We start from the raw sequence: 13,962 nt of genomic DNA, 5'->3' as shown, positions 1-13,962 counted from the left end.
TATAGAACTTCTACTTGTATTGAATGAACATACGTTAAACAGATTTCGTTTTGTCAAAAAATATTTACAAAAAAAGGTGATAGAAGCTTTTCTCAGAAATTAACTCCCAAAATACATTTTCGTTAGAAAAGACATGTCATATTTTGAGACAGGATGTTAGAAATTGACGTCACGGAGAGAGGGATTTAACTCAAGAAAATTAGTTGTAACTAATTTCATTGGAATAACTCACCGTATCTTTCGTATTTAATCAACAGTGTTTGCTAGCTATTTCTGGTGAAAGAACACCTCCCTATAAAGTGGTCAATAGAGGTAGACACTATCACTTCTCTCTTCCAATAGAGTTGTCATAAAGCTGGATCACTTGAAAACCGAAATCAAATGAAGGGATCTGGTTAGTAAATAATAAATACTGAGAAATTTCAGTATGTTTCTTTTTATATTTTAAGCACGTCTTATTCTCAATAATCATTTTGTTTATAGTTACAATTATCACCAAAGTGCCTGGGTTTTTTTAGAGCCTGCAAGTCCTACTTTTTTTAATTCCGTAACCCGATTCAACCCAAAAAAAAATAATTGAATACGTCATGGGGATTGGTTATAATTTTATTTTTTTGGAATTTATATAATTATATGAAACTTTTAATATGAAATAATTAAATGCTGGATTTCTGGCACCTAGTGATAAGGTGGTGATCCTAAAGAATGCTGTGGTCATTTTGGGCAATTGGGATAACCTCAACGGTGAACAAATTTGTCTGCACCGCTTCTCCCCAAGTGTCTCTTTGTTTCTGTCATGCAATCCAGTGAAAGGTAGGCTACTTCGAAAAAAAACTATTTAAATTATAATTTCATCATATTTACATAAGCTAATACTAATTAATAAACTGAAATTGAATTGATAACTAAAACATATTTTCCCAAACTTTTTCATCGTCCTGTATATTATACATATAATCATGTGTTGTTTAAAATTAAAATTTGTAAGTTGGATATAGAGTTTCGCAGAAATTATTTTTACTTTTGGTAGGTAAAGATGATTATTACCATTAAAGCGTTTCTTATGTATATTAAAAAAATAAACATTAATTCTCAGCAACATCAGTATATTTTTAGACACATTTATTAAGTCATCAATTTGTGAAAGCGATTCACTTGGTTAAGATGAACGATTAAGTGTGGGAAAAGAAATCTTCTTTTTTTTTCGATATGAACAATCCTTAAGTATGAATTGTACATTAAAACAAAACAATCATTCATTTAACATACATTTCAAACATCCTTTATATTTTCATTAATAAAAAATTTCATTCTTACAAGGCTAATATAAATATATTATATTTTCATTAAATGTACATATGAATGTAACAAACCTCGATCGTAAAATGAAAAAAAAAAAAAAACTTAAATTATCCACCATCTATTAAAATCTAAAATAATAAGACATGGTGCTTTTTTAAAACAGAAATAAGTATAAAATGTATGTATTTATTAAGTTTAAGGGTTTCATATTTATTTTTAAATCCAAACCCAGTATCCAAAGTATCAAGAGTCTAGTATTACTGAACTTCAACAAATATTTTCAAAGTTGGGGTTGAAGGTACTCCAAAAATCAAAAGTATTTTCAAAATGAGTGCAATTTTTTAAAATAAGGAAAGTTGTGAACAAGGTCAACAATATCTAAAAGAAGTGAGTTACTTTTTCTTTTTCATTTCTACGAACTCAGGCCTAAAGTACATTATTTACTACATTAAAAAGTTTTTGGTTATCATTATTAATTATCATGTATTGCAAAATTGGGAGATAATCTCACTCTGGAAAGTAAAGGATCAAGAAAGAATTCGAATCCATTATATTTCAAAATATTTTATTCTCCACCAAATGGCCGATAGGAACCTACTTCAAAGTCGTCATTCGAAGGAAGTATTTAAAGTTTTTTTTTTCATATATCTATACATTCCAAAAAACACATAGCAACTTCATCTCAAAATAATATTAATTAATTGATATAACAATATCATTTGTTATTAATTATTCAAACCTTTCAACCTGTGGTTGAAGCTCAACCATTCAAATTCTTGAAGAATTTAACATATTGAATTTTACTCCTTGTCCTTTCAGACGTTTCTTCGTGGCGGGACATATATGATTTTTATTATTTAGAACATTAAAATTAGTCAACTTTGTGTGAGACTGTGATTTCCTCAGGAGAAGTAATGTCTAGTGATGTAAATCGTGTGTATTTTCTAGCTGGCCATCTTTTTTTGGATTGGTAACTGAATAATTAATTCCTCATCTGTTGTCATTATTATTTAACTCTTGAGTAGTCAGGGGCGTCCTGCAGGATTACATATATATATTTTTTTTTATTTTTTTTTGGGGGGGAGGGAAGGCTTGAGTTTTAGAGTTTTTTTCAATCAGTTTCAAACATTTAAACTTATGCTCCACAGTATAAGTTGATCGAATTACTCTTTTTTTAGAAAGAAGACCTTTTTTTAATTCCTACATTGGGGGGGGGGGCTCCCCCTCGAATCCTAACATCTCCATCCCTAGTAATCTTAGTATCAAATTGTTTCGAGTTCACATGTTTTTATAATTTAAGACTGTCGATCATTTTTTCAGGTTTAATAATTCCATAATTCTGGTTTCTCCTCAATATCTTCCCGGGTTCTAATTCGACGAACTTGACTATTTCCTGAAATATACTTTTTTCTTCACTTTGGCAAAAGGATATAGCCTCAAAAGTGATAACTCAGGGGATTTAGACAAATCCCTTAGTTCACCATCTTTTCCTTCTCAATATAAAGCTGTATAAGATGAGATCAAAACTCGACATACTCTGTTTTCCCCCCACTAACTTGACTCGTTCTAATGCCACATTATTTTGCTTTTTAAGGTAACTTTCCATAAGTTCCATGACTTGTTTTCAAGAATTTTCTAGAGCCCATTTGATTTACAAGACATGTTCTATCTTGTTCAGCATTTCAGGGTAGCATAACGACTTAAAAATTTTTTATCCGTTATTGAAAAAAAGGCCTGTAAAAGGTATTATAAGAATTTAAAGACCCGAAAGGCTTTGTTGGTTAAAAAATAGGATCAAATTGGTCATGAAGTTGTATGTTCGACTTTAAAGGACGTTCGTTGCTTATGACGGTAACTGGTAAGGCTGGAGGTACCCATTTCAAATGAAATTTTCATTCATTACCGAAATTTAAATTATATTTACGAAGTTTAAATGTCGTAATTTCAAAAATAAACTTACTATTAACGTTTTTCTGGATTAACCTCATTTCTGCACACCCTTTATAATAAAGCTAGATGTTAGAAGGATTTTTTTTTTTTTTTCCTAAAAGTTATAGGCTTAAGACTCTTTTTATATGTATTTATCTTTTTCACATCCAAATATATGTAAAACAAAGTTCATAATTGTCTTTAATCGTAATGAGACAAATTCATTTTCATTTTATACATATAAAACTTGGTTGTTTAGACTTCCAAGACCAACAATACTGACGTCACATAAAAATGATCTATCTATATTAATAAAATAATGTTCGTCTGTCTGTTGACGCCTCATTTTTGGCGTGCATTAATATCTTAGAGCTGCATGACTACTATATGTAAAAAATAACTATCTAGCAACTAGCGTATGCAGCTAAAACTCGGTGTGTCATATTTAAAATTAAAATAATGGACGCTCATTAGTTGATTGTAAAAAGAGTATATAGATTACTTAAACTAAAAGTATTCTTTAAAAAGAAGTCCTCTAGTGTCTGCATTTGTAATTAAAAATATTTTTTTCGAATTATAATAGGTGTTGAAGTTAGAGGTGATTAGTCTAAGTGATTGACTTTACTATATTACTATAGACCCCCATCATGTTAGAGCAAAATAATTCCTAAAAAAAATTCGGGAAATAAATTGTCCTTAAATTTTCCGTATTCATCCTGTATATATCTTGAACATTTTAAAAGCTACATAATACGTTTCACTTTAGTATTTTGTTACATTTCTATTTGTTAGCTGCTTGAAATTGATATATATATATATATATAAGTATAATCAATCCATTTTAGCAACTAATAATAACGTACATAAATAATGACTCAGCTTTTATTTTCGTGCTAGTCATAGAAAGTGTATTGTACTTGGATATCTCATGGACTTTTGTTTCAAGCTAAAATAACAAGATATCAATTATATGTCTATGTAAAAAATATATACAAATGATTTATAAGTTTCATATAGCAACATCTTGAAATATCAATAAAGACAACTTAATTATGAGTCAATCACAAATCAGCCGTTTCATTTCAGATGTCAATCAAATCACTGAGAAGTAGAAGTGTCTAAGTAAAACATATAATTTATAAAGGCAGCTTTTCTTCCGTAGTGATCAAAGTAAATTATACATCCAAGAGCTACTGATTACTTGTGGGAAGTAACACATCTTCCTACTTCTAATACAAAAAGGTATTTCCATTTATCAATTACGTAATTGAATAAAAAAATTATTTGGTACTTGTTTATTAACTAGCGGGAGTACGGAACATTGGTTGGAGTTACTTTTTAAATTGTAAGACAAAGTTTTTTAGCGACTACTTACCTACTTACATCTTCTAGTCGGATTGAAATTTTAAATTTAGGAATGTATTTCAAAATTATTGCTATTTCACAGAAAATTCAAGAAATATTAATATACACGGTGTTTGAAAAGTCTTTAACTATTTCGATTGTGCTACAAAGAACCATGAGCCAAAGATCAGAATGAGCCTGTACAGGAAAATCTTTAAAACATTTTTATTTTATTTACATATTACGAAGATTATAGTTTATGAATTTGATTCCTACCAGCTTCCATTAAAGGCTCCAGACGAGGTCGGAAGGCAGAACAATCTTTAGCAATGGAATTCCTGGATATCCTCCTCCGATGGAACTCCACAGAGGTTTTGAGGTCGATGATATTGCTATGGCGGATTTTATACGCCATCATATTGAAAAGTTCATGGGATTCAGATCAAGGAAGTGGGTAGGCCAAAAGTATTTCCATCTTATTGGAATACCTATTAGTTATTCCCAGACTTCTTAAAGGTCTTGTGAATATATGACATATATATTCTCTTCAATATCTTTAAATAGTCAGCTGCTGTTTGCTGGTAACATTTTGGAAACCAAATTGGTGCCATTTTGTCATCTGTTGAGGTTGGATGTTCCTTTTCTCAAGTAATACATAAGAATGAACTCCTTATTTTTCACTTGGAAGGAGAACAAATTGTAGCCCAAAGAAATACTTTGGATACTCAATGAAAAGCATGGGGCTGCACTTTGTCTAGCCACATATTTTAAGGGTCGAACTCAAAAATACTTTTTGGTAACCACTGAATATCAAAATTTAATTTTAATTCAATCTTGAGTCATATGAATCAAGAGTCAACGCTTCCCTTGTTGATGTTTGGCTGAAATACAGTTTTATGTATAAATCAAAAACAGGGATTAGGAAATAATTAATCTAGATTTTTAATTCATGTTATTCTCAATAGAAAAACAAGACACAGTTAGAACATGTTAGAGTTTTACCACAGAGAGATGTGTATGTAGAGGGAGGGAATACTTACTTCGGTGAGAGAGAAAGTTCAGTCATGTGAAGCGATGACAATATACAATATTAGAAACAAAAAAGATGGACGATAATAATTCATAAATCATTAAAATTAGTCTTATTAGAAAATACAGAGTTCATTCCACTGTATTAGCACTCCTAATGACTCTTAACTAATTATTTAAATATTACATATTACATAAGAATACCAAGGAATTAGAGGGAGCTCACGTAGTAACAGTGATATGTATACCATAGTTTTGAAACCGCTTGTTCCTTAGAGCTGTATGGGTCCTTAATAAATATGTTTAGGAATAAGTAATTTCGTATTTCCTGCCCTTTTTTAACTAAGTATATCTTGTTCATTATTGGTCACATCCAATCATACAATAAAGTGCTGTAAAGGGGTGTGTGTGTGTACTAAAAATGCTTTTTGGTCAGTATTGCAATTGGCCGGTGTAGTTGTGGATTATCGTGCATCGAGTATGAAGGTCCCAAAGCAAGAAATTTATCATATTTTACATTTTTACAACCTGAAAGGGAAAATACATAGAAAGCGAACAAGATAAATTTGTAATGTATACGGGGCCAATACTTTCGCGGTTCGTGATGCACAACAGTGGTTCGAGCTATTTTCTTCTAATGTAGAGGAAGTGAATGATGTCCCACGTACTGGAAGGTCTGCAGTGGAAAATGTTGATGAAATCATGGAAAATATCGATATAGACCTTTATATTAGCAGTCGTAGCCTCGCCCAGGAGCAGAACATTGATCATAAAACCGTTTTAACAATTTGCAGAAGGCTAAATACAACAAGAATTGGTGAATTGGAGAGAAATAGTGTTTCATCAAGACATCACGAGGCCGCACACATCTTTGATGAGGCGCCAGAAGCTTCAGGAGCTCAGACAGGAAGTTTGTATACATCTACCCTGCAGTCTGGATCTGGCATCAAGTGACTACTACATGTTCCTGTCCATATCTAATGCACTTGGTGGTACAAATTTGGCCTCACTAGAGGCCGTTGTAAAATTAGTTGTCTGAGTTTTTTGCCAATATGGACAAGGGCTTCTACGAGAAGGTCACAATGAAGTTGCATTCTCGTTTGCAACAAGTTATTGAACAGATCAGGACATACTTGGCTTAAATCGGATGATTGTAACACTTCTTATAAAGTATTGCAATATCGAAATTACTTTTTCCCCAGGATATTATGATACTTAAACTCAGTCCCAACCATGCTAGGAGTAGTGTTTTGTCAGTCCTTAAGATCATAGATCCTTGGGACTTAAAAATGGCTGTCCTATGGACTGGACTATAACACTAGGCACATGGCATTTTTCCTTCCAATGTCGATGGTTATGAAACCAAATAAGATGTAGGAAATATTTATTAAGAGTATTGTAAATATCTTGCAATTTTTTTTTGCATTTTTTGGTTAAAATGCGATATAATACAAAGAAAGAATGTTTCCAAAGCCAGCTATGATTGCCTATGAGCAAATAGAGAATCTCAAGATCATCACGTAATGGCAATGAAGTGGGCTTGAAAAAAAGCTTAGAAAACGTATGTAGAACCTGTTCATCGGTATCGGGTGTTACACAGTAACTGTCTCATGTGATTAGATGCAATTCTACACATTTTGTTTATGTGTTTGGTTGTAAGAAATGCTCAAAGCAATATGTCAGCCAAACTAAAAGAAGATTAAAAGAGCGGATAAGTGATCACATGAGGTATATTGATAAATGTTTCGAAGCCACAGGAGAATACTTCAATTCGAGACGACATTAAAAATATAATATGAAAGTAATGGAGACGAAATCGATTAAAGGTTTCTGATCCTCATTTATGCTTTATTGTGTTGGTTGAGTCAAGTCCATCTTCTTTAAAAAATATCAGAATAACTTTAAAAAAAGGAATAATACCCTCAATGACGTCACAAGAGATCGATTTTACTTTCTTTAATAACCGACAAAGGGGGGAATCCAATTGTTTTTTACTTCGTATCTGCAAATATTTCATAGATATATATTTGAGTCAGTAATAGAACTATTATTCAAATTTGTGGAACTTTTTTGAATAGCCAAGAATTATGACTATACTTTAGAACCTTTATTTGATTGAAGAAACTTTTATTTGCCCCGATATGGCCTTTCAAATAAAATTATCTTTCTTTTATTGTGACGATCAATTTTGACTACTTTAAATGCAACTTGTGGTGCCTCCAAAGGATTAGCATAAATAGTTTTTTTGATGTAAATTGACAATATTTCATATTCCATAAACAATCTGATTAAGTCCCTGGAAAAGGTACAAGTTATGTTTGGGTCGATTTTTTTTTCCTTCATTGGGAGATAACGACATCAAACCATGCAAAATCAAAAGACTTAGTACATCAATCTGTTTCATAAACGTACAATCAAGGATTTGATAAGGCTTCACCGAATTTAAAACAAAAAGCTAAACCTATTTCCCCCACCCTAGATACTAAAAAAATCCTAGTCCATAAAACGAGACTCTCTGATCAAAATACCATCTACCTCCTCAAACCAAAATATAGACATTTTTATGATAGTTCGGCAAGTCTTTAGAATTATTTACCCCTATGCTTTCGTCAGGGGAACCTCAAATGATTTTTAGTTAATTCTTGATTTTGTATGTGACATATTTATATATTTATTTTTTACATTTTGGGATTATTTTGTTTTATTAATTTTTTGTTTGCACTTTTACGTTATTTTTATAATTTTAATATTCCTATCTTAAATGAATTAATTTGACTGACAATGATATTTTTTTATATATTCTATAAATACTAACTATGAGTCGACCGTCATAGGCTTTTATTATCGCTGCTGGTTGAAATGAGTAAATTTAATAATACATATGTACTTCATACTCAATTTTGAGAAAAATAATTCTGGATTGTTTTTGTGTTGATGGGCCACATATGTATACTAAAAAACTAACAAATTGTAGTGTAAAATTTGTTCTCTCTTCCTCATCTTCCTTCAGTGTCTTTGACCTCTTTTTTCCCTAAAGAACTTAACTTTAATTATCACTCAATTTATAACGCAGATGTGTCTCAGAAATTATTAGATATACAACATTTTTATTATAACAGTTTCTCGTTACTTTTAAGAAATAATATTTTTTCTTTTTAAAGAAAACAAAGACAAAAAAACAAACAAATTATAAAATCGCACGAAGCATGTTTATGTACTTTAACCAAGGTGATGAGAATAAATTAGACAGTTGGCCATGATGATGACGATGACTAAAAAAAAAATATTTTTTTTTTAATTTGTTAGAGTATTTTGTATCATTTTTTTATTTTTTTGTTTAATATTTCACTCATAAGTTGAATTGAATTGATCAACAAATATTTTAACAGTGTGCTGTCAATTTCAATTTTTCAAATAATGATACTAATTTTAATCCTAAAGATGATATTTATATTAACGATTATTTTTTCTCTACTTTATGAGTTAAAAGTCTATTAAGGGATTCATTCCAGCTTTACATTGCATATAACATTAGAAATAAATTAATCTTAATTGGTATTATTTAGCAACTAGTTATTTAATTATGCATAAGTAGTAGTATATGATGGATAAAATGACTTAGTCAGCACTTATGGCGTGGACAAGAAGAGTTTGTTAGGCTGCATAACAAGGCTACAACTCCTACTTTGCAAAGTTTGACAAATCTATGCCAAAATCCAAAGTTGAGCCAGCTCTAGTTGCATCTCCTACAAATTTCGGATTTAAATACCTCATGACAAAATAACAAACATCCATAATACGATGGAAAATATTACTCTAACTAGTGTGTCTCAGATTATCCCACATAGACGTTTCATATATTTAATTATGTAAGTAAAAAATCTATCATCTTAGATACCAATGCGTATTACCAGATGATTTTCCACATTCTATTCTATGATTACTCTTATGTCTTTTTTTTGGACGACAAATTTAATCGTCTAAAAAAGTTAAAAAGAAGGTAATAATAATAAATACACCACTTCTTCACGTGGTTGCCTTCCGAGTTCTTATAGCAGCGATTGCAAAAAAAAATTAAATCAAACTAAATGTTTATGAGCTCCAAATTCCAGCTGATATGGGTTTCTAAATAATCGGGAGTAGAAGGATAAGAGAGGTGAGATAAAAACGTCAATGAAACACAACAAAAAACAAGCGCCATTTATATTTGGTCACTCTTGTGATATGATGACTCTACCATAGAGGACAAATAGTTATGAAAATCGGGTGTATTCTTTAGCTTCCCTCTTTTTTTTTTTCTTTTTTTTTTTGAGTTTGTAATCTGAAGAATGATTTTTTGTTTTCCTATGCAGTTGTCATTATTATTCTACTCCAGAGTGGTAAGCTTCATTTTCTATTACATTCAGTTATATTTAAAACCTTATTGAACATTTGTGTGTGCTCATAAAAGACGGAAAGTATCCGTCAGGATTTGTTGCAGAGCTATAATTGTAAGTCCTTGTTGAGCTCAGAGTAGAATTATGGATCGAACTCGGAGTAATTCTTTCCAATGACCTTGTTTATTTTCTTTCTCCCCTCGTCTCAGCTGGTTGTAGCTAAACGAAATGTCATGCAGCTAATAATTTCTCCTCCGAAACATAAAATCATCTGGGTTATCATGGTTTCTTTTTTCGTTAAGATTCCCAAAATATATACGATTTTCATTACTAAACACAACACTTTGAGTTATCTCCTGGATAGGTTTGCTCAAAAATGATTTATAAAAGGGATCTGAATTATATCATGATTAAGGTTATTTATATCATTTATAGACTTACTAATGAAATTCATCAATCGATTAATCAAGTACATTAATTCACAAATCTGATTTATTTAATATGATATAGGCTTAGTTTGTCATTCATTATTTTTTCTTCTATTCAAGTGTGTTTAGTATCATGCATGATAGTATATTAATAATTTGGATTAGGATCAAAAATAGAATTGACCTTTACTAATATAACTCTTGGACATCAAAAATAAAAACGTATCTCAATACTAATAGTTTTGATTATGCTTCAAACACTCTCTACAACTGACGTCATTGGCTAATATACCACGACTTATACATTTGAACCGATATCATATTGTAGGAGAGACACTATCGGGAGCCTTCAATGGGACCACCTTTGAGTGTGGAGTTTTGTTGGTTTCCCTCTCCAAAGTGCTCAACGCAGCAAAGTCCAGCAGGTTCAAATCTGGCGAGGAAAGAGGGTACATCTTTTTGACTCTTTACGTCTCGAACCTCTTGGCCTTCACGAAGGTGGTCTGAGGTCCTTGTGTATGATAACAATTCCAAGCCGCCCTTCACGACCCTACTGATGGTCCTAGCAGCCACAGAGAAGTTGTTGGTGAATCAATTCATTGATTTGGTAGGGTCCTCCTTGGCTTTCTTCTCCAATCTGTACAGGGTCTCTGGATTCTTCTTTAAATTTTGCTTTTTACTTATCGCTATCAGTAATAGTCTTCTCCATCACTCTTCACCTTGGTCATACTATCAAATAGACTCCTTGTGCACTTCATAATGTACATAATCCTCACCACCACAAATTCAGCATCTAGGAGATCTAAGATGGTTTTTTTGCTCACTCATGAGGACAAAATGTTTATTATAGTCTGTTTATGCACAAACGTTCGCATAACCAGAAAGTCAAAAAATAATAACTAAAATTTCCTGTAGTAATGAAAAAATTAACATTAATTAACAGTCCACTTTCTACTGCCCAACTCTGAAGACCATTTAAAGTGTTGAACTATTAACTTTCAATTTTGTATATTAGATGAAGATTAATATTAAATCTCATTGATCCGTATTATTTATTTAATAAATCCTTCATCCAAAAAGAAACAGAAAAAGGTCAAAAATGATCTGGTAGTTAGTTAAATAAGTCAGGCCTACCAACCGCTATATATATCATATATAATTGAAGAATATCACTGTCATGTTATTTCTACACCATTTTTAAAATTAATTAAAAATTATTAAAATCTACATAGTATTTCATTTCATTGCTTAGTAATATTTGATTAAAAGAGTAGTTATTATATTATTTCTTTGAAGAAATAGCCAAGATGTCTTCATAGAAATGACAAGATGACCAATATATATATTATATAAACGACGAAGGATCAACAAGAAATTACATATATTCATGTTCTTTTGGAAACGGAGCATAAGTATAGAATAAATCATTACTTTGTGTATTTATAAAAAAGAATAAATTATGAAATAGCTATGACGGAGAAGAGGGAATCTACAACTTAAAATAAAATACATAGGGTATTTTGTTGTTAGCGATGTAACGCCGTGAGCAATGCTATTTTAAATGTAGAAGGTATCCTCTTCATAGCAGTAATTCATTTTCTCCCTACCCCCCTTCATATTTCAGGCAGCTTATATATAAACAAGGATCTTAATTAAGTAACACCTTATGTATTGCTTCTGCCTTCTCCTCGTACTCTTAAAAAAATAAAATCTCAACTTATATTAGATCCATTCCTTTCCATAATATTACAATATTATATAAATAATAAAAAATAAAATGGGTAATTGATATATAAATAGGAATTAAGCCCTTTTATTTAAATAAAATGAAGACAAATTTACCTTCAACGGTAGTTGAAGGTACATTTGTGACCAACGTATGTTTGTTATTCACTTTTTACTTGTACTTCCCTATCCCTCAGGAGTTAAATATCTTGCTATCTTTTTAGTTAATTACATGTATGAATCAACGCATTTCTTCATGCCAAGTATCCATCTTCCTATTACTGTGAGGATTTTGGATCCTAACGAATGTAAGAAAGAAAAATGTGTTTCAAGACCCTTCAGAAATAAATCATTAATTTTTGCAGTTAATCATTATTGTATATAAACCTATATCATTTGTGAATTAACAAAATAATGGGGTTAAGTCACCATTTTTGTTTAACAATTGCCTGTTTTCATTGGTCAATTACATCTAAATATAATAATGAAATATTATAGAAATGGGATCCAGGAATTCATTTATTATATATATATATATATGGCGAAAACGTTAAAGTCAAATACCTACAAGGTTGTTTCGTTCAAAGCAAATCCCTCGGACAGATTTTTATCAGATTTTGATTTCATACTGGCTTTTGGGATGAAAAAAAATACAATGTATTTCATGATCAGTTGTTTTCCATTGATGTTTTTTTTCTCATTTTAAACAACTGACTCTACGTATTTATGAATTTAAAATGGTAAATACTTCTCTTTATCGTGCCTACCATAAGTTCAGTCTGGGAGGGGGGTAAATAATAAATGGCAGTAACCGTAAATCCACTGTGTACTCTTATGGAAATTTATTAGTACATTTCTCCAACATTACAATTCTATTATAACATAAGAAGTAATAACTATATTAGTACTGATTGGTTCACGGACTGGGGTTTGGGGACCACTGTGCTAAACAACTTAATATGTTTGAAAAAATTGAACCCAGTCCATCGTTCATTCATAGCTTATTTTTACATTGAATTGGATGGAAATACGTTTTTGAAGGGTTTGCATGAAATATTCAAGCTGGCACGTAGTATCATTTGTATGTATATACATAATTTGACTAATACTACATTTAGTTTTAAAAAAACAGAAATTTTCATTCGATGATTATTTACCATTTTGCAATTATACATTAATTATAGAAACGGAAGGCTCTAATAAGTTTTTAAACTTTAACCATGCATAAGTGAATAATCCTTCAAGTTTGTAATAAAAATAACTTTGAAGTTGAAGAAACTGAGGATTATTGCAAGATATTCCTTTTCTCGAACCTCCAAAAAGCTATAACCATAAAATCTATAATACAATTATTTTTTTTTTTTTAATTATAATTTTGTCTACTTTTTATTCATACTTATTTTAATTTTTTTTTCTCTAATTCATATATAATAAAAAAAATGCATTTAATATATGTACATAAATACTAGGGATAGTATCATACAAAGTTATACAACAGTTCTGTTGGGTACGACCCTTACGGTTAGATACGTTTTTACCCTCGGTTCGGAACGTATACACATATGTAATCAAATATTAATTATTTAGATATCAATAAATTTTGGTTTTTTATCATTATTTATTTGGTTTATATATTTTACATTACATGAATATATAAAAGAAATAGAGCAATTGCGTTTGTTATTATTTTTTAGAAAGTCGAACATATATTTTTGTACGCTTGAAAAAAAAATTACAGCTTTTGACGATGAAAGTCGTTTACATGGGGTACAACACTGTCATTATGGCAGCTATGAGCAAATCCAAACTTAACTGAGAGGTAAGGCAGA

This window comes from Lepeophtheirus salmonis, chromosome 4, assembly GCF_016086655.4.
Source record: "Lepeophtheirus salmonis chromosome 4, UVic_Lsal_1.4, whole genome shotgun sequence".
NCBI lineage: Eukaryota > Metazoa > Arthropoda > Copepoda > Siphonostomatoida > Caligidae > Lepeophtheirus > Lepeophtheirus salmonis.
This window is presented reverse-complemented; position numbering follows the sequence as displayed.